This window comes from Cuculus canorus, chromosome 16 (assembly GCF_017976375.1).
Source record: "Cuculus canorus isolate bCucCan1 chromosome 16, bCucCan1.pri, whole genome shotgun sequence".
Lineage (NCBI taxonomy): Eukaryota > Metazoa > Chordata > Aves > Cuculiformes > Cuculidae > Cuculus > Cuculus canorus.
In genome coordinates, this window is record NC_071416.1 from 1,499,418 (window position 1) to 1,519,025 (window position 19,608).

Sequence of the window (19,608 nt, forward strand, 5' to 3'; positions counted from 1 at the left end):
GTCCAAGAGCATGCTGGGTTTGATCCATTTTGACAACAACTGGATTAGTGAAGCTCTGCAATACCGACAGTCCCACTAGGGCTGCTGCTCCTCGGGAGAGAGAAGAGGTCAGATATTTTCTGTTAAGTGCAAGCTATTGAAAATAACGAATTCTTCTCATGGCATTCAGCCACAATCAAGCGCGTGTTGCTAACTATAGTCTTCCGTTTTAGCAAGCTGACAGTTATCTTTGCATGCAAAGACACGCAAGTGGATGACTTTGGCTGGTGAACTCTTTGCCCCCCTTAAAACTGAGGGGCTGAGGATGACTGAGTTGGAGCTGAACCAGAGAAAAAATCTGTACAGAGCACACAAATACCAAGGAGTACAGTATGATCACATTCATATGCAAAGAAAGGAAAAGAAAAGCAAGGAGCACATTCCTGGAGCAGGGCCAGCCCCGGGCTGCCACACAAGCCTTCAACATAACATCAGGAACTCTGGAAAGACGTGATAAACCCAGGATTGCAGAGAGATAAGGCCATAACTTGGACAGAAAATTAATTCCAACTCCTCCTCACTGGGTTAAAGAAGTTTCCTGGGAATGGTTTGAATAAGGCTTTTCCCCATCCTCTTGGCTCCAAGCACTGGGTGATGCAGCTGCCATGGAGCGTGTGCCTGCTCCAAACATGGACACACCACTGGGGTCACTGTGAGGGTTCCAATCGGTCTCAGCTCTTGGGACCCAGTGTTCCCAGGCGCAGGACTTCCCTGCAGGCCCAGTTTGCAAATCCACACCAAACACCCATCACAGTCTGAGCGTGGGGACACGCAGACTGCTGGCACTGCGGCAGCACTGGAGAATCAACGTGGTCACCAGAGCCCCCCACACCATGGAATTTCAACTAAATCCACACTTGCTTCCAAAAAACAATCCACACTCCCAGTGTGCATCCTACTGTACAGTCGAAGACATTCCTGGAGTTCCCTCTGTGTCCTGAGGAAACACACAAACACTTCCCACCCCTCTTAGCTCATAACTGGGCCACAGCTCCAGCTGCTCTCCTGCAGCCAAAGCCCCTGTGCCCCGGGCACGTTGGGTTTCTGGAGGGGTGACAGGGCCATGGAGGGTCCCCAAGCAGTGATGTGCTGGGAGGGGGTTAGTGCTCCAGGCACACAAAGAGCAGGAGGAGGCGTAGGGCTTCTTGTGCACAACTGCGTCCCATAGTGCAGACTGCTTCACTCCCAGCTCCCCCAGTTACGAGCAGCTTGTTTTGTATGGAGTGTTGGCACAGACGGAGCAGGGACGAGGCTAAGCTGCAGCGCTCCATCCTGCCAGCCTCGGGGACAGAGGTGCTGGACACTGGCAAACTCTGCTCCTTCCAAACCAGCTTTGGTCCCTCCTGGCTGGCATTCCTGCTTGGCAAAGCCTTGGAATTACAAATATTAAAAAGAATAACTTTTTTTAACAAGGGTATTTCAGCCTGAAAGAGCATCCTGCTAGCATCTGCGGATCAGAGCTCACAGGCACTACAAATGTTAGCACGTGTCTAGGGAGGAATAAAACTGTTCTAACTAAAGAGATCGGAGCAGGACTAGAAATGGAAGGGACCAGACACAGGAGAAGAGTCACCTGCAGGAAAAGAAAGGTCTGGAGAACAAACGTTATGAGGAGCGGCTGAGGGCCCTGGGGCTGTTTAGCCTGGAGAAGAGGAGGCTGAGAGGAGATCTCATCGCTCTCTGCAGCTCCTGGAAAGGAGGTTGTGGTGGGATGACTGCTGGTCTCTGCTCCCAAGTGACAAAGGATGGGAGGAGAGGAAATGGCCCCAAGTTGTGCCAGGGGGAGGTTTAGATTGGATATTAGGGAAAATTTCTTTACTGACAGAGTGGTGAAGCACTGGCAGAGGCAGTCCAGGACAATGGTGGAGGGGTTAAAAAACCGTGTGGCCATGGCAGCTGGGGACGTGGCTTAGCAGGCATGGTGTGGTTGGGCTGACGTTTGCACTGGATCAGCTGAACCTTAATGATTCCGTGATTCTATGATTCTAAGAGCTGAGAAACCCCAAGAAGCTGAACAGCCACTAATCCACAGAGGAGTCTGTTTTCTTGCCACCATCCCCCAGGTGATACCACAGCCCTGCAGCCAAGCACAGTCCCTGCACACCGCAAGTTCTTCGCCAAGGCTGTCCAAAGATTAGAGTAAAGAGATGTTTGCTCAGCTACAGCTGTCAGCTTGAGACCAGTGGGGAGCGTCCACCCAGTTCTCTGTGTGAAGCCTTCTCTTCCCTCACTCTCTGTGCTGCTCAGCAGCAGTTCAGGGAGGCATTGACTTGCCAAGAGCAGCAGGAGAGCCCCATGGAAAGACATGGGAAAGCCCTGCCTTGTGGAACTTCATGTTGTGGTAGGAGCAAACCCCTTTGCACGGCTGCAAGGAGAGCTCCTATGGCTCCATCCCCATTTCACTGCCACATTCTGTAATTTTTGCACGTCTGTGCTCCGGGTCAAGATCCCACCTTCTTCCCCCACTTCCTTGCTTTGGGATGAGCCCTGCAGAGCACCGGGGCAGTACCAAGTCCTTTCTGTCCAAAACTGTCCATAACAAGTGGGATTTTTGAAGACCAACACCCTCAAAGGCAGCCTGCAACAGGCTCAAAGGTGGCCACAACATGAAGAAAAGCAGCTGGGAAACGAAGCTTGGAAAGGAGAGTCTGAACTCAGCCAGTACACAGTCTCATATTTAGCATCACTGAAGGATGGCTACACTGAGAGGACAGGGGACCCTCCAGGGCAGCAAGAGACTGAAGAAGTTGAGAGGCCATAGGCCAACATGACCTGTACAAGCGTTGATGCTTTCCTTTACACCATCTCTGTGCCTTGCATGGAGAAGGTGTTGCTACCACACCCTGTGCAGGGCAGCCAGCTTGCTGTATCCTCGCACAAAGAGCTCCAGTTCCTTGCTTGTAGCTCCAAGTCAGGGCTGCTAAAGTCTCTGCGAAGCCTCAGAAGACAGTGGAACCCCAGGATTGGGCAGATCCCATGATAAGAGGTCATCTAACTGAGGACGTGTCAATGCTGAGACTAAGTGCCCGTTAAGCAGTCCTCCTTGAGAGGGAAGAATGAAGTGCCATGCTGTGACACCAGCCAGAGGGAGGGATGCATGTGTGGGGTCCAGGGCTCCTCGGTGCAACAAGTGGCTGGGGTGATGGGGACCGCATCTGAAATGGTCTGTCCTACAGAGACAGGGAGTCGAGAGCCTCCTTCATTTGCTGCTAACGAGCGCATTGTGAGAGGCCCATGAGAGGGGAAAGAGCATGCAAGAGCAGCCTTATGGAGAACAAGCCACGTTTGCAGCCCCGAGTGCTACAAAGGGAGGTCCCAGCAGCAAGCCAAGGCAATCCAGTCAAGGAATGGGGAGGGAGCGGGTACCATATCCCAGAGGCACCAAAGCTGCTGAGATCATAGAATCATGGAATAGTTTGGATTGGAAGGGACCTCAAAGCCCATCCAGTCCCACGCCCTGCCAAGGATCAGGTTGCTCCAAGCCCTATCCAACCTGGCCTGGGACAGGGCAGCCACCTGGGTTGGATTCCTCCAGGGATGGGGCAGCACTGCTCTGGGCAACGCAGGCCAGGGCCTCCTCACCCACACAGGAAAACATTTCTTCCCAAAATCTCATCTCAATCTCCCATCTGTCAGCTGAAAAAGTGCTGGTCCTCTGCAGGTCCAGGCTCCTGGCTGGCTGAAGAGCAGCCCAGGCTGTGCTCAAGCTCCCTGTCATCAGCACAGATTATTTTAAGAGGACCATGCTTGCTCCTTTCTGCATGACAGGCAAAGTGACCCCAGCACACTGGATCTGCTGTTGGACAGACTCTCCTTAGAAGAGCTTCGCACAGTGCAGTCATGAAGCAACAAAGTGCAACTCCAGGGTGACTCCAAGTCACTCCGATTTGCACATCAAAGCCAGGACAAGGCTGTAAAACCCATTTGCATCCTTGAGTTGCACAGCACCTCCAAGAAGGTCTCTAGCACCAGCTCCTCGCAGTGGTGCTCCACCAGCTGACTTGGTCAATTTAGGTTTTACTCACTGCCTTCTCTCATCCAAGTCCAGAAAAGCTGTAATTTAGGTCTTAGGGGAAATAATAAAGTACCCAAAACAACATGCTCCCTACACGCATATAAATATATCTCAACTTATTCTGAAAACACATGAATCCTTCTAGCAAAAATTATAGAGGAACTAAAATAAATATGTCAGCCTGTTCCTAAAATGCTCCTGCTTCCAAAAATAACTACTGTGCAAACAAACCAACCCCTGCGTTACAGGAGACAGACGAGACTGTGAAAATACAGACCAAACAGGCGCAATCGCTCCAGGCCTGAGCACGTATGCTCAGCTCCAGCCAGAGCAGAACAGGGCAGCCCGCTGAGAGCAGAGCCCAGGCCAGCAACGCATCCCAGAGAATGGAGCACATCACAAGGGCTTGGGTGGGTTAGAGGCAGGAGAGCCAGGAAAAGGTCCTAGCACACAGTGTCTCATTACTTTGGTGTTTTTAATTAAAGAAAAAACACAACCAAAGCCCAAAGCCTTCTGCTAAGTGACATTTTCAAAGATAGAGATGTCAGATCAGAAACTTTGTGGTCTTTTGGTTGCTCAGACTCCGCTGGTTTTTGCCTATTCCCCGGCCATTCCCAAACTTCCTCCAAGCCCACTGGCCAGCACTGCCAGCTCCCGTCTTGCCACCGCGTCTCCCGATTCACTCCGTCGCCAGAGCAGAACTGATGGCAATAGGGCAGCTCATCCTGCAGGAGCGGGTCAGGGCAGCACCAAAATTAACAGCAGGTTCCTCCAAGATCTGACAGAAAGAAGTAAGAGTCAAGGACCTTCAAGACATGGCTGAGATTTCCTGAGGTCTCCAAAAGCAGTGGGACCAGCAGGGCCAGGGAGGGGATTCTGCCCCTCTGCTCTGCTCTGCTGAGACCCCACGTGGAGCCCTGTGTCCAGTTCTGGAGTCCTGAGCACAGGAAGGACATGGATCTGTTGGAGTCCAGAGGAGGCCACAAAGATGATCCGAGGACCGGAGCACCTCCCAGTGCTGAGAGTTGGAGTTGTTCAGGCTGGAGAAGAGAAGGCTGCAGGGAGACCTCCAGAAAAGCTGGGGAGTGGCTCTTGATCAAGGAGTGCAGGGATGGGATGAGGGGGAACAGTTTCTGGCTGAAAGAGGGGAGATTGAGATAGGATATTAGGATGAAATGTTTTGCTGTGAGGGTGGGGAGGCCCTGGCCCAGGTTGCCCAGAGCAGTGGTGGCTGCCCCATCCCTGGAGGTGTTCAAGGCCAGGTTGGATGGGGCTTGGAGCAACTGGATCCAGTGGGAGATGTCCCTGCCCATGGTAGGGAGTGGGACTGGATGGGCTTTGAGGTCCCTTCCAACAGAAATCATTCCATGATTCTATCACTTGGGGGCAGAGGGGAATCCTCCCCAGGGAAGCAGACTCCACGCCAGGTCACACTACAAAAATAATCCACTTAAAATCAAGCCCAGAACAGCCTCAAAGGTGTAAGGTCCTACATCCTGACACCAGCACCTGAACCCTGGGTGAGATGGATGCACAGGCAGCTCGGAGCATCATACCCCAGCAGGGAGAAGGGAGGGCAGCACAGAATCTCCACCACACCAACCTTCATGCTCTCCTCACCCACTCAGAGCTGAGTACTGCCCACCACCACCTGTGCAGCCCCACCAGCAGCACCAGGCTCGTACTGGTCCAGACCTTGAAAGCATCCCGGCAAGCACCAGCACCACAGAGACACCACCCCATGGAGAGGGCGAGACAGAGGGACATGAAGTGCTGCTCAGCTCCAGCCCATCCTCCATCCCTCGCCACAGGACAGGCGTTCTGCAACAGAGGGAAGAGCAAGGGGCAGAAAACATCCCTGTTTTCATGGCTTCAGGGCAGAGTACAAAGCACCTGCTCTATTGAGATGGGCTCGATAGAGCAGGAGGAGCTCAGGTACCAGAGATGTGGGCCCAGCTGCCATGGGACAACCAACACTGAAGGAAATTGCACCTGAGGGCAGAAGTAAAATCCACTCCCAGAAAAAAAAAACCTTGGCCATGCCCGTAGGCTGCGCACATCTCTGCCTGCGCTGCACAGCCAGGTAAGCGCAGGCTCCTGCTGCAGCTCCTCCGTTGGAGGCACAGAGCGGGGCTGCCTGCTGGGCCCAGGGCAAGAGCCTGCTGCTCCCTTGGAGCCCAAGAGCCTCTGTTTCTCTCTATCCCCAAACTGTCAGCGAGGGTCTCAGACTGCGTCATGGCCAGAGAGAGACGTGCCTGCTGCCACCTGGGCAGAGGGTAAAAGAAATAAGATGCCAAAAAGCATTCAGCACCAGGAAGGTTCCAGGTGCTTCCCTCTGCAATTTGCCAGGGTGCCCAGCCTGGTGGTGACACAGATCTGGATGGACAGTCTCTCCTGTGGATCTGTCCCAGCTGACCCAGGAGCTCTACATGGCTCAGGAACAAAATCCCGCATAGAGCTTGAGCGTCAGACCAGAACAGGGCAGTGAGCCATTTCCCTTGAGCTCCAGGATCTGTCTGGACAACCCATTCAGCCCCTGAGCTGATTCCAGAGCATTCTCTGGATCTCTTGCATCACAGCATCCCTGGGATCGCTCCTGCCATCACGGCAATGCCTGGATCCCTCACACCACCATGGCATCCCTGGGATCTCTCACACCACCACAGCATCCCCAGGATCTCTTCCACCACCACGGTGTCCCTTGGATTACTCACACCACATTGTTCCCAGGATCCCTCCCGACACCATTACGTCCCCTGGATCCCTCCCGCCACCACGGCGTCCCTGAAATCCTCTGCCACTATGGCTGGAGTTTTCATCTTGCAATTCAGAGCAGGGTCCAAACCCCCAACCCTTAAACAGCCCCCATAAAGCTCTGCTGTGCCTCAGACGCAGTGGCACCTCCTAAGCTCAGAGAAGGCTTCAGCAGTGTCATTTTTCCTTTTAAGGGCTGGGCTTCTGAGAATGAGTTTCAACAGAAAAAAAAAAAAAGTACTGGCAGTTTTCATCCTCTTTCTCCTTCCAAAAGGCGCTCCATGGATCCCCAGCCCCATCCAATCCCAGCTGCTGCAGGGAGGTCAGTGCCAGCGAGACAGTCGCTGCCCTGGTGGGAGCTGAGCCTGACACATACGGTGCTGTGCTCCCATCAATCTTCCAACACGCAGTCATGTCCACTGCCGTGGGGACTCGGAGCAATACCAGCAGTGCCGCACTACGACAGTGACTGCATCCCAACCTGCTGGTGACCAGACTTCGGCCCCAACAACCAGGATTGACATAGGAAACTCTCAGGTTTGGCAATATCCTAGAGAAGGAATCCCTCGCACTGCTTGGGTGACAGCACTACAAGGCAATCCATGAGCTCAGCACCAACCGACCTCCACGACCTCCACGGCTGGGATGTTCCCTGCCCACCCACCATCCCTGGAGCTGCCCCATCAAGGCATTTGAGCTCAGCCCCAGCACAGCAAACGGACACCTTCCCACCACCCCGAAAGGCCATGTCCCTGGACTCAGGGAGGATTTGTGCCCCAAGCAGGGCTCCATGAGCACCACTGCTGCCATCTCACCATGCACAGCCCCATCAAGGGGCAGGGGGTACTCACGCCAGGCCATCGCTGGCTGCTCCAGCGTGTGAATCCCTGCAGTGAGGCGCCCAAGGTCACACATCTGCTTTCTCCTTATGTCTTCTTGGGTCACACTAAGCGCAGACAGAGGCTTCCAGCCAGAACAGAGCTGGGCTTTATCCATGTCCAGAGCGTGTGCTGGCGCTGAGTCACACAGGATGCCCAGGACGGGACTCAGCACCTGAGAGCCTTCCAGCATGACTGTAACCCTACAATTAGGCCTGGGCTGTTCCTGTTTTTATCAGGGTGATGGACACAAGGCAAAAGCCAAAACCCACGCATGAGTCTCCTGCTTTCCTGACCAGCCCCAGCAACACAGTGCTATTGCTGACTGAGACCCTGGCCAGTGACCAGAAAGCTGAACAGGGCTTGTTCCTGTTGCCATACACCTCTGAGTCCCCCCCAGCTCTCAGCAGCCACTGAACAGAATAAATCAGACCTAAGCAGGGTGACATTTCCCAATGCTGACAGGGCTGCGCCCGGGGCCACAGCATCATGCGGATACGGCTGCAGGGAACGAGGCAGAGAAGATGCACCTGCCAAAAGGATGAAGGGCAAAAGCCCAGAGCCCTGGAGAGGCAGCACACACCAAGTACTCTCCCTATGCCAAAGCAAGTAATGTCACACCAATGATACCCCTGCTATTTCAAGGACACGGCAGCACCCGCTGCCCTCCCTGTCATTCTAGGAATTACTGACAAAGGTCCAGATTTATCCAGCTTGCTGCCCAGCTGCCTCAGGACTGAGATTTACTCTTCATGGCCTCCTACATCAGCGCTACTGATTTCAGGGATGCCTCTCAGCATTGCCACAAAGCCCTCGCAGACCCTGCAGCTGCTGCCTCAGACAGTCGATGCCAACGAGAGCAGCCTGGGAAGAAGGGGCTCCACAATCAGGAGCTGTTCTGGAAAAGTCATCCCACCACACGAACCCAGCAACTGCTCCACCAGCCCAGCAGCAGCCCACGTCACTCACGCCACGCGAGGAGCACGACTGCAGCAGGAACTCTGCAGCCGACTGAATTCCATCATTTCTGCACACAGAGCGATCATCCTGCACTTAGCGAAACCATGTGAAGCACTGCACAGCTATAAATCTGCTGCAGTGCTATGGAGCGTAGAGTTCCCCCACGCAGGAGGGGAAAAGAACAATTTTTGTACCATCCTTACTGAAGGGAAGAGAGGGCTCATAGCAGCCACGACAGAGCAAAGCGAGCAGCCACATGCCAGAGGCTCACTTACGCCAGGCACAGAGCAGATCATTTGCTATGCAAGGGAACACTGAGCAACAAGGAAAAAAACATTTACAGGGGCTTCTGAATGATGTCTATGAGCGAAAACCGGGAAGACTGGAATGGAAAAGAAACCTATAAGCCCAGACGAGGAGAGTCCATCAGCTGGGACCTCGAGAGCGAGCAGACCCCTTAGCAAGAGCGTGCAGGGACAGGGACTGAAAGGACCTCTTGAGACACCCACCTCAGGTCCGAAATAACTCCACTAGACCATAAAAACCCCATCACATCTTCAGCAGTTCCAAAGGAGGCCGAGGCTGTCATTACAGGGTGGAGCACCTGCAGGGCAGGGCTGTACCTGAGCAGCGGGTGGCACTTGGGTGCCAGCTCTTGGCTCCCTACAACAGCGGGGCTGGAGCGCAGGCGGCTTTCAAGCACCACTCTGCAAAGCGACATATCTGAAGCAGCACATTCCTAAACGCATGGCTTTAGCAAAATAATGGCCCTCTGTCTCTGTTCATTTAAAGCACTGCCAGTTATTGACCAGCCCAAACACAGAGCCCGTTGAGAACCCCTCACAGCACAGATGGGTTTGCAGGGGACCGGGTTCTCTCTCAGCAAGCAGAGCCCACAGAATGCCGCTGCCCAAAACTAGAAAACAAAGATAACAGTGTTTCATCACAACTTTTTTAGGCCATTTCATTCTTCTGCAAATCTCCCCGGCTGCAGCTGTCTGTGTTGAAAAAGCGGAGCAGGAACAAATGCAGAGCAGCTCCTGGCAGCATTGGCTGTTCAAGCCTGTCAAGCGTGACTCCAGTTAACTGCTACAGTGCCGGGGTGGCAGAGAGTCAGAGTCCACAAAAGAGTAACCATCCCCTGCATCCCGAGCTGCCATCAGGAAACTCATCCCAACAGGATTCTGTGCAGAGGGGCTGCTTCCGAGTCATCATTTTCCCCAGCCCAAAGCACACTGATTTTCTCTGGCAAGGGAAGAGAGGCAGTAAATAAACAAATGAAAACCTCAGCCCCAGAGTTCATAAACCCTTCAGAAAACAAGACGCAAAATATCTCTTTCCCATGAGAAATTAATTTTTTACATTTGTTTTGCCTACAGGAATCACTGAATGAAAAGCACATCACACGTGACTGAGTAAGGATGCTGTGAAGTGAACAAACTGGACCGTGCGGCATCGGTCCCTCCCTCAGCCCTGCAGCCTCCCCATCCTGCACGCTCGCCCCACAGAGCAGTGCACGGCTCCCCCCCATGCAGCCCTCCAGCTCTGACAAGCTCACCCAGCGATGAGGGAATTAGAAGTTTGGGATGAAAAACACAACCCGTGTTTGATTTTTACCATGGTTTTTAATTCTGATGTAATAAAGCATGAAAAAAAGCTTCCTCTTAAAGGAAAGGCGTGTTTAAGTGGTGCCCCAAACTGACATTCTTTTCCTGATCATCTCCAAAACACTGTGGTGTGCGCAAGAGTCGCATCCCATGAGCTGGATTCCAGCCTCTGCTTTGTGTGCGCTACCCACTTGTGTCTGTCCTAGTCACTACAGTAACACCTTGGGACTCCAAACAAACACCAGTTGTATACAGTTCTGGTGCTCTGTCATTAACAAGATCTGGCCTGATCTAATGAGGAAAACAAAAAGACTGACTCACTCAACGCAGGCACAACCTTTTTAAAACCAAACACCTCTGCGAGCTCATGTGTCGGAGCAAAGTGGTATTAGTTTCAGCCCCAAATGTGCCTCCACTCTCCCCGTGTCACAGAAACAAAGGTGGGATTAACCTTCCTGGGCGTCAGCAAGATGCCGGTTATTGGTGAGTAACTAACTGTGTCAGCTCCTGGAGGTGCTCAGATAGGGTCTTGGTTGCTTCCTGGAGATGTCCAGGAGGAAAAACAGTTGGGCTGCAAGCTGCTACCCTCTCTGACAGGCTCCCTCGGCCAAACTGCTGCATCACACGCTGCCTCCCCAGGGAGCCGCAGCCCTTGGTGGCACTGCTGGTGGTACCACCTTCAACAGACCCTCCCAAGAGACGGGGAGAGCAGCAATAAAAGGATGGAGTCACTCCCTGTGGACACTATTTAGTTATTTCTTGATCCGGACCACCCTTTTGCAGGGCATACACCCATTTCTTCACCTTCTCCATCAATAGGATAAAAGACTCCATGCTTTCCCTAAACCTTTTTCTCCTGGTTCTGATGGCCGGTTGTCAGTCCAGCGGGTTGGGGAGGTCTGGGGAAGGGGGATGTCAGAGGCAGTGACAGCAGAAGCAGCTGCAAGGCTTGAAAGCACTGGAAAATAAGTAAAACCAGTAAAAAAAGTGCTCATGGAGTGTCTACCCTTTAACTCTTGAGTTGGTGAGGAGAGGGGGCAGGGAAGCTTGGACATTCAACAGCTACACTTCTGCAGAAGAACAGCAAATTCCTGTGGAAGTGGAGATCGGCCTGGCAAAACAACCCCTTCTTCTGAAGGATGGAACTGGACGACTGCACAGTTGTGACTTGCGTACAACCAGAGCAGGGGACAGACTCATCATCCAGGTCCTCACCTAGGGCTTTTAAACATAGCTAAAAAGAAAGGACATGGATCTGTTCCAGCGAATCCAGAGGAGGCCACAGAGATGATCTAAGCACTGGAGCACCTCCTGTACGAGGACAGACTGAGAGAGTTGGGGTTGTTCAGCCTGTTGAAGAGAAGGCTTCAGGGAGACCTTAGAGCAGCTAAGGGGCTCCAGGAAAGCTGGAGAGGGGCTCTGGATCAGGGAGTGTAGGGACAGGATGAGGGGGTCCTATAGCACCACAATGAGTTTTGAGCTGAAAGAAGGGAGATTGAGATTAGAGATCTTAGACAGAAATGCTTTCCTATGAGGGTGGGGAGGCCCTGGCCGAGGTTGCCCAGAGATGTGGTGGCTGCCCCATCCCTGGAGATGTTCCAGGCCAGGTTGGATGGGGCTTGGAGCAACCTGATCCAGTGGGAGATGTCCCTGCCCATGCTAGGCGGTGGGACTGGATGGACTTTGAGGTTCCCTTCTGACTCAAACAATTCCATTGTTTTAGGATTAAATTCAACTACTGCCAAGAACAGTTGAACCCCAAATTTGAATATACAGGCTTTATCTTGCTTAAATGACCAGGAGATAAGTAAAGAAATTGCATAGACCAGAGCCTGGCCCAGATTGTGTTTAACTGGCAGCAAGTTCTCCCTTTGACCAAGTCAGCCTGAATTAAACACTTAGGTCTCTGTGCATAGCTGGAAGAGTAAATGTGTGTCACCCATTTGTCCTGGTCTAAGGGCAGAGGGAAGCAGGGAGAGAAAAAGAATAAAAAAACCAGACTTGGGTTTCTTATAAATAGCCAAAGAGCCAGCCCAGCCCAGCGGTGGCTGCAGAGCTGGAAGCACCAGACAGGATCTCCAGAACAAAAAAAAATGCAGGAAATCCCCAGTGTCACTTCTCCCCACAATTGATTTAAAATGAGCTTATCCCTCACGCCTGGTGCATGAGGAAGAAGAAACTTCCTGGCTACGAGGGGGGAAAACACAGTTATTAATAGCACCACAATGAGCAAGTATCAGAAGTTATGTCGCAGCCTTGGAAGATCTTGGCTGGCTCTTGGAAAGATCTGTTGCCATGGCAGTAATTGCTATACATGGTAACAGCACACAGTGGTGTGAGAACAATTTGCTTTTTGATTTGGTGCCCAAAACAAGTTCCTTTTGTTTTCTCTCACCAAAACATCAAGAATTTATTAGCTTGTGTTCAGTCCAAAGCTGAGCTTTTCATTTTCAGCAGCGGCAGGGAAGGCAGCAAAAAAGGGGCAAATTCACAAAGCTGTCAAAGCGGGCAGCGCTCTCTCTGGCCATTTACAACACAGTGGACTGGGGCAAGGATATGGAGAGCATTCCACCACCCTTCATGTCCAATGTGCCCCTGGACAGTCGTCATCTGCCTCCAACACATGGTATTTGCCACTGATACAAAAAAAAAAAAAAGTGAGAGCAAAAACCCACTAGGCACTTACTCTACCCCAGCAAATGGAAGCGAGGACTTAGTTCTGAGATGGGATGACCTGGTACTCACTTCGTGTCCAACCTGAGAGCAGATCACAGTGGTGCCATGACTTTTTCATTCTGTCCTCCGCCCCCCTCTTTGCTGTTCACAACCACCTCCTCCCTTCCTGCAGCATTGCTGAACACCAGCCAATGCTTTGGCAGAAACACCCACTACTCCGACATTCCTGGATTTTAGTGCTCAGGGTTTGCTACCTCGCTTGCACAGAGCCCATCACCGCACACGTGGACTGTGTCAGCCATCACCTCCATCCCCTCTCCCAGGTCACAGAAAAATGCTGTGAGAGGCAGAAATCCCTCCACTGTGAACTCCTGACAGTCTACTCCTCATCTTCGCAGCCTGTCTTTTAACCATTTATTCACTGATGCATCCCATGATGGGCTCTCCTTGGATGCCCCATGCTGAAGCCTTTCAGAAAGGTCTACTAGTCCACTCTGCTGGATCACCTCTGCCACACGATCATGAACACCTTCCAACTACCAATGGAGTAGTGCGGCTCAGCTGTGGTCTACAAAAGCCATACTGGCTCTTCCACAACATGTCATATCTATCTACATTCCTACTGAACGCTGGCTTCTGGAAACTTTCAAGAATGTAAAATACACATCTTGGGTGAAACCAGCAGCACCTCCATCCTGTCAACAGCTGGGACAACAGGAGAGGGGTTTTAGGTAGACCACACAAACCTGGTCATACCCTCACCCCATCTTCTTCCTTATTCCACCAGAATCACACACGTATTATGGTTGCTAAAGGTACATCCCTGGCTGTTCTTCCCAGAATCTGTTTCAGTTTGACCGCCTGTAAATTCACCCGAGTGCTTTTTGAACCTGCTAATGCCTTTTGCATCCACAATCTCCTCAGACAATCAATTCAGTTGATCGCACGCACACTGTGTAAAACAAAGGTACTTCCCTTCTACCTGCTTTAAGCCAACCTCCTGTAGGTTTCATCAAGTGTCCCTGGTTCCAGTGCCACAAGACTCAGTAGAAGAAATTCAACTTAATCAATACCTTCATGATTTTGCATACCTTGATCATACACTTGTTCTAAACTAAGGAGTCAAAAGTTTTTTCTCTGTCCTTGTTAGGCAGCTGATCTGTCCCTCAGTTGTTTTAATTGTCTTCTCTGCCGCCTTTCCAACACCACTGTCCTTATCAATATGCAGAAACCAGAACTGCACACAGTCCCCAAGAAAAGCACCAAGGTGTCACAGAGGGTCAAAACGATGTCCTCTGCCTACCTCCTGTGCTGATGGTGACCAAAGGTTACTGGCTGTTTCGGCCAACATTGTACCCTGAGCTGATAATTTCAGAGAACTGTTGATGATGACTCCAAGCTCCTTCATCAGCTGTAACCACTGGTTCCAGGATTAGAATCATACAGGCCCATACGAATAACCTTCCCCTAGAAGAACCCCACATTTTCCAACGCTGAAGTTCATCTGCCACTTATTTGTCCATTTTCTCAGTTCTCTGAGGTCCTTTCGGATTTCAGTGAGGTATCCAACCTTCCGAAGGAGTTCAGAATCTTCTGTAAACGTGTGGAACTCTCTGTACCCTCACAGGATGAACACCAGTCCCAACACCAGTCTCTTATGCAAAACAACCACTTAGCCCTACTTTCACGAGTTCTCAGTCCATAACAAGGCCTTTCCTCCATGTCCACAGTGACTTAGGTCTCCTAAAAGCCTTTGGTAAAGAACCTTGTCAAAGGCTGTTTGAAAACCCAAATACATGAAGTCTATTTGCGTTGGTACCCCCGTGGCCACCAAGCTCCAGCAAGTTCACAAGGCAGGGCTTGCCTTCACATTAGCGCCGTGAACCCTTTTCTGAGGCACCGTGCTTGGCCACGCCATCAGTGACTTTGTTCTTCATCGTGGAGGTGCAGGCAGGGAGGTCAGATCCCGGTCAGCGGTGCCCAGGATCCTCTCCAGTCCTTCCCTGGCAGAGCACCCAGTTCAGATAAAATGCCAATGCATTTGCCACCATCAGCTTCTGCGATACCACAGAAATTTGAGCAATAGGATACACACGAAAGTATTCCAGCAATGTCAGACTTAAGATCCTACCGCACTCCAGAGCAAATGCTATCTGTTCCCTACAGCGTCTAATCAGCTCCTCTGTTCCCTCTAGAGTTATTTCTACTGATATTCAGTGCGAGACAACTTCTCAGACAGCTCTTTTGTAGCACGCTTGTTTGCAAAGCTACAAAGCTCCTCCACAGCAGTCAAGACAGCCAGAAAATGGTTTATATTCTACTGTGATGGCTTTGTTTTCATGCCTTTCCCACCTTGATCTGTTCCACCGTCTGTCTGGAAAAGGTTTCTGATGCACTTGAAAATTAGTCATATTTGCTAAATTCACTCTACAAAAGTCTTATTCTGGTCTGCCTTACTTTGATTTTACATGTCATCTGCTGAAATAAATACTTCTGATCTTTTCGTATGGATACAGCTTCCCCTTTTTGACCAACATCTTTCTCTCTCCATCAGCCTTCTTTCCCCTGCATATTTCTTTTTGTCTTCTGTCTTGTTTTAGAAGAAAAAAGTCTTTGCTCTTTTCTTGGTGGAGGAACCGACTCCTTCTGAGCTGCCAATGTTATCACTGAAAAACTCCCATACCATCTCTGGTCCTACCAGCTACCCTGGAGCAGAGGGACTGAGCCATACAAGGCACACAAATCACAGAGCTCTCACACGACTGCAACAGCAGAGTCCCTTTAGCAGGTCAGGAGGAAACACCAGCTCTGCAGCAGGGCAGACATAAGACTCATCAATTTTATTAATGCTGCCAGTCACAAAGATCCACCGGCTCAAAGTTCTCATGAATGTTCCTGGGCACATACGTAGAGTTTTCACCACTAACAGCATATTCCCAGTTTCCAGCTGCCAAAATTGAGATGTGTTTCCAGCTGGAAACACATTACATGGCCAAAACCCCTCTTGAGGTACTCTGAAATACAAAGAAGGGTCAAGGTTCATCGTTCCTGGGGAGACCACATCGAAGGGCAGACAAGATCCCAGAGGAGCAGCACCCCGTGGCAGTGTCTCCCTTCCAGGGAGCACCCATAGCCTTGACCTTTCCCTTGTTTCAAGCACTGCTGAGCACACAGAGCCGCAGCCAAGGTCAAAGCCAGCGTGGCTCCAGCCAAGGTCCTACTGGATACAAGAAGCAGGGCCCAGCTGCTGAAAAAACACAAAACAGGTTTAGACAGCAATGGGTTTTGATCTAAAGCATAAAAAATCAGATTTTGCCTGAAGCACAAGAGCAGCAAGGGTTTGCATCTCCCACAGCTGTTCATTACTCTTCTTGATGTCTTCTGCCACAGCTTAGCAGGCGCGAAGCTGAAAGAGATGAAGCCTGATACCCTTCTGCAGCTTGAGCAGCATGGGAAGCTCTGCCCCGACAGGGCTGCACCCCGGAGAGGGGACGAACGTTCCCTACAGCCCCCGACTCACACAGCACCGGCACTGCTTTGTCCATGAGCCCACGCACCCCCTGTCCTAATGATGGGTTGCACTTCCACAAGGACCAACGGAGCAGTTCAAGCCTTCAACCATCTCAGTATTAAAGTTGCTCATGCTCACGGATGTCATTTGCCTTTCCCAGAGGCAGCAACCACACCATGAGGAGGTTTTACAGCTACAGCCCCATAGGCAAAGCCACACAAATTCCTACCACAGGCAACAGCTTCAAAATGGCAATTTCAAAAGAACACTTCTCACTCATGTAAAGCCCCTCAAATCCTCTCTGCAGTCCATGTAAACTCCAGAAAGGCAAGAAAGCAGCCCCACAGGCAGCCCCGAGCAATGTGTCTGCTCTCTGACCATCCCCACACACTCGAAGAAACAGCTGCAAAGAGCAGCGGTTTGAGCAAGGTGATGGGAATTCAGTGCACACCCAACCCTGCCCACGTGCCATTCCTGGGGCCAAACTCCGCTTGGGGCAGGCGCTGCCAGGACTGCGGTAGGGGAGCCGCCGCAGCTGCGGGGGCTATTCTGTTTCAGCACCCTGAGCACACCATGTACACGGTATCAGAAGACACTCTCAAATAGGAAACTGCTCTTCCCCACAGAGCCTTCAGCGCAGGACACAGCCCAAAACCAACACATGCTGAGCGCAGGTCACCGTCTGAGCCAGCCAGGCTAGAATGAACACATTGACCACTGAAATCACACATTTTTACATTTCGAGCTGAAGTCTGGGCTGTCCACTGAGCTACGTGGCCATCACCACACTGTCCACCCTTTCCCACCCGCAGTCTTTGCTTCACGCTCCAGAGGCAGCGGGGCAGGCAGCGCGCAGCCCCGGATAAAGCCTCACTCCAGCCTAGCAGCACACACCTTGCACCAAACCTGCTGGGCTACTAAAAATCTCCTCCTCTCCGCACACAAACATCTCTGAAAGCTCAGCACAAGCTTTCCTCATTCAAGCGGAGACAGAAGAGAGCGATTTCAGCGTTCCAACATCAAATGGAGTTGAAGCACACATGTGCTCAGTGCCAGAGGCAGCGCTGGGCGGCACACAGGGGACGCTGCCATTGCACCCTGAGAGACTGCCTTGCGGAGGAAGGGTTATGGGGAGCCAGAGAGGCTGAAATCACTGACACCTCCCCCTTTGTTGGCCTCAGCCAGCCTTATCCAGCCCTCTCTGTTTCATCAAAAGCAATCCGACACAAGTGTCCCCACCAAAGGGAGCTCTGCCCCTGAGGGGTGCTCTGCCAGCCTCCCCCTCTCGCAGGGGGGGTTTGGCATTCCAGGACAAAGTCTCGACAATGTTCCCAAAGTCACCCCTGCAGCACCGTTCCAAAGCTGGCACAACAGACGATGGGAGAGGGAGCTGGATGATAACGTCATGGCATGCTGAAAGGAGAGCAGATCCGAAGACTTGCTGTTGCTGGAAGGAGGTCCCCTCCGCATCCCCCCCACAGTGCATCCCTGTAGTCATCACTCAAGGACACTGGAGCTCCTCAATCCCACACGCAGCTAATCCAGAATGCCAACTGAAAAGCAGCCAATTTTCTCTTGTTTTAGTGAACTCAACCATTCTGACAGAGGCCCGGAAGAACTGAGGGTGGCAGTGCACAGCTTCACCCCTAGAATATCAGCACTGATTGTCTTCTCTTTCATGCTCCTTGCCACCCCAAAACAGACTTTGGAAAAGCCTTCAGTCTCCAGAACCACACATCGGTGCCAAATTCTGGCTTTAGGGAATTTATGCAGAATTGTCAGGCTGGCACCTACTCACCAGGCATTTCCTCGGCAGCTTCCAGACCCGCAGTACAGAAAGAACCACAGCACTTGCTTTTCATCCTCATTTTCAGTGGTTTTACAACTAATTTACTGAAAATAGAAGTATCTTGTTTAAGGGGCAAGCTTTTTAAGGAGTTTAAGTCAAAACTGCAACTCTTCTGCTGTTTGTGCTCTAATGCAGGACTGCAGGCAGAGGCCCTGGGTTGATCAACCCAAATACAGAGCTGCCTTTCAAGCCCCAACAGTACTCGCTTCACATTCCCTTTACTGCACTAAGTGCAACTCAGCCGTATCCCAACCAGACTATCTATTGTATTAGGATGGTATGAACTGCTAAGAAAATGTACCTCTGCACTGCAGCATGCTCAAGATCTGTCCTTAGGTACACGTTCAGTGCAACACTCCAGGCTCTGCACCTCAGCACGCAGCCCTGTCACCATCTCTCCTTGCTTCACTTGATGTTAATTCATCACCGAGGATTTGGAAAACACTTGGAGCTTCTCCTCTCACCATAACTTAGAGAAATGCTTTGGAAGGGCTAATAAAAAATCCCAAACCTCATTACCGCAGCCTGGGAGCAAAGAAGAGGCCAACAGCATGGCTGACACACAGATGGACAGTTGTAGCTATCGGAGGACGATCAAAGAACCACCAAGAGGAGGAAAAGCCACTAGAACAGCAGAGGACCAGATACGGCATTTACAGTCCTATGACAAACTGAATGTGTTGGAACTAGCAGCTGGACCTTGGGTGACTGTTCAAATGTATACAGGAGCCTGGATCACAGTGTGTGACCACCCACAGGTTGCCCCATGCCTGCAAATATCCCTGCTCGTGATATTGCCCACACAGCACCAGAAGCACATGGGCAACAAGCCCAGAGCGGATGAGGCAGCACAGGGAGCACAACTGCACAAGCAGATGAGCAGTGGTGAGGTTCGGGTGCTGGAGCCACTGGGGTGACCAGGAGCAGCTGGCTGGAGCAGGGCAGGGTCCTGGTGGTAAAACTAAGGCAGCCCTGCTGAGGACCCAGCCAGCAGAGCATGGGCACTGAGAACTGCAGCCAGTATCCACCACCTGGATTGGATTCTGCCTCTGCAGGGGCAACTTTTCAGGCAGCACAACACAGCACTGCTCCCCTAACCCATCCCCTGGGTCTGCATTTCGTTATTCAGCTACAAAGTCTCCTATGAAAATGTATTGCCTGACTTCACTTTGTTACTGAAGATATTTGGTACCAATTCAGCCTCCTCCTAACTGGAGCCCTGGCTGCTGCTACACACAAAAACCCACGTGCACAACATTGCACTCGCTTTGAGTCAAATAAAAAGCCAAGGCAGCTGAACTCCATGCAGTTGAAGGGGA

At 51.6% G+C, this 19,608-nt stretch overlaps 1 protein-coding gene across 1 annotated transcript in view; it reads right to left on the reverse strand.

Moving 5' to 3' along the window:
• The window catches only part of LOC104059347 (rho GTPase-activating protein 39), a 60,094-nt gene that overhangs the window by 35,471 nt on the left and 5,015 nt on the right, over positions 1-19,608 (reverse strand). The window lies entirely within an intron of this gene.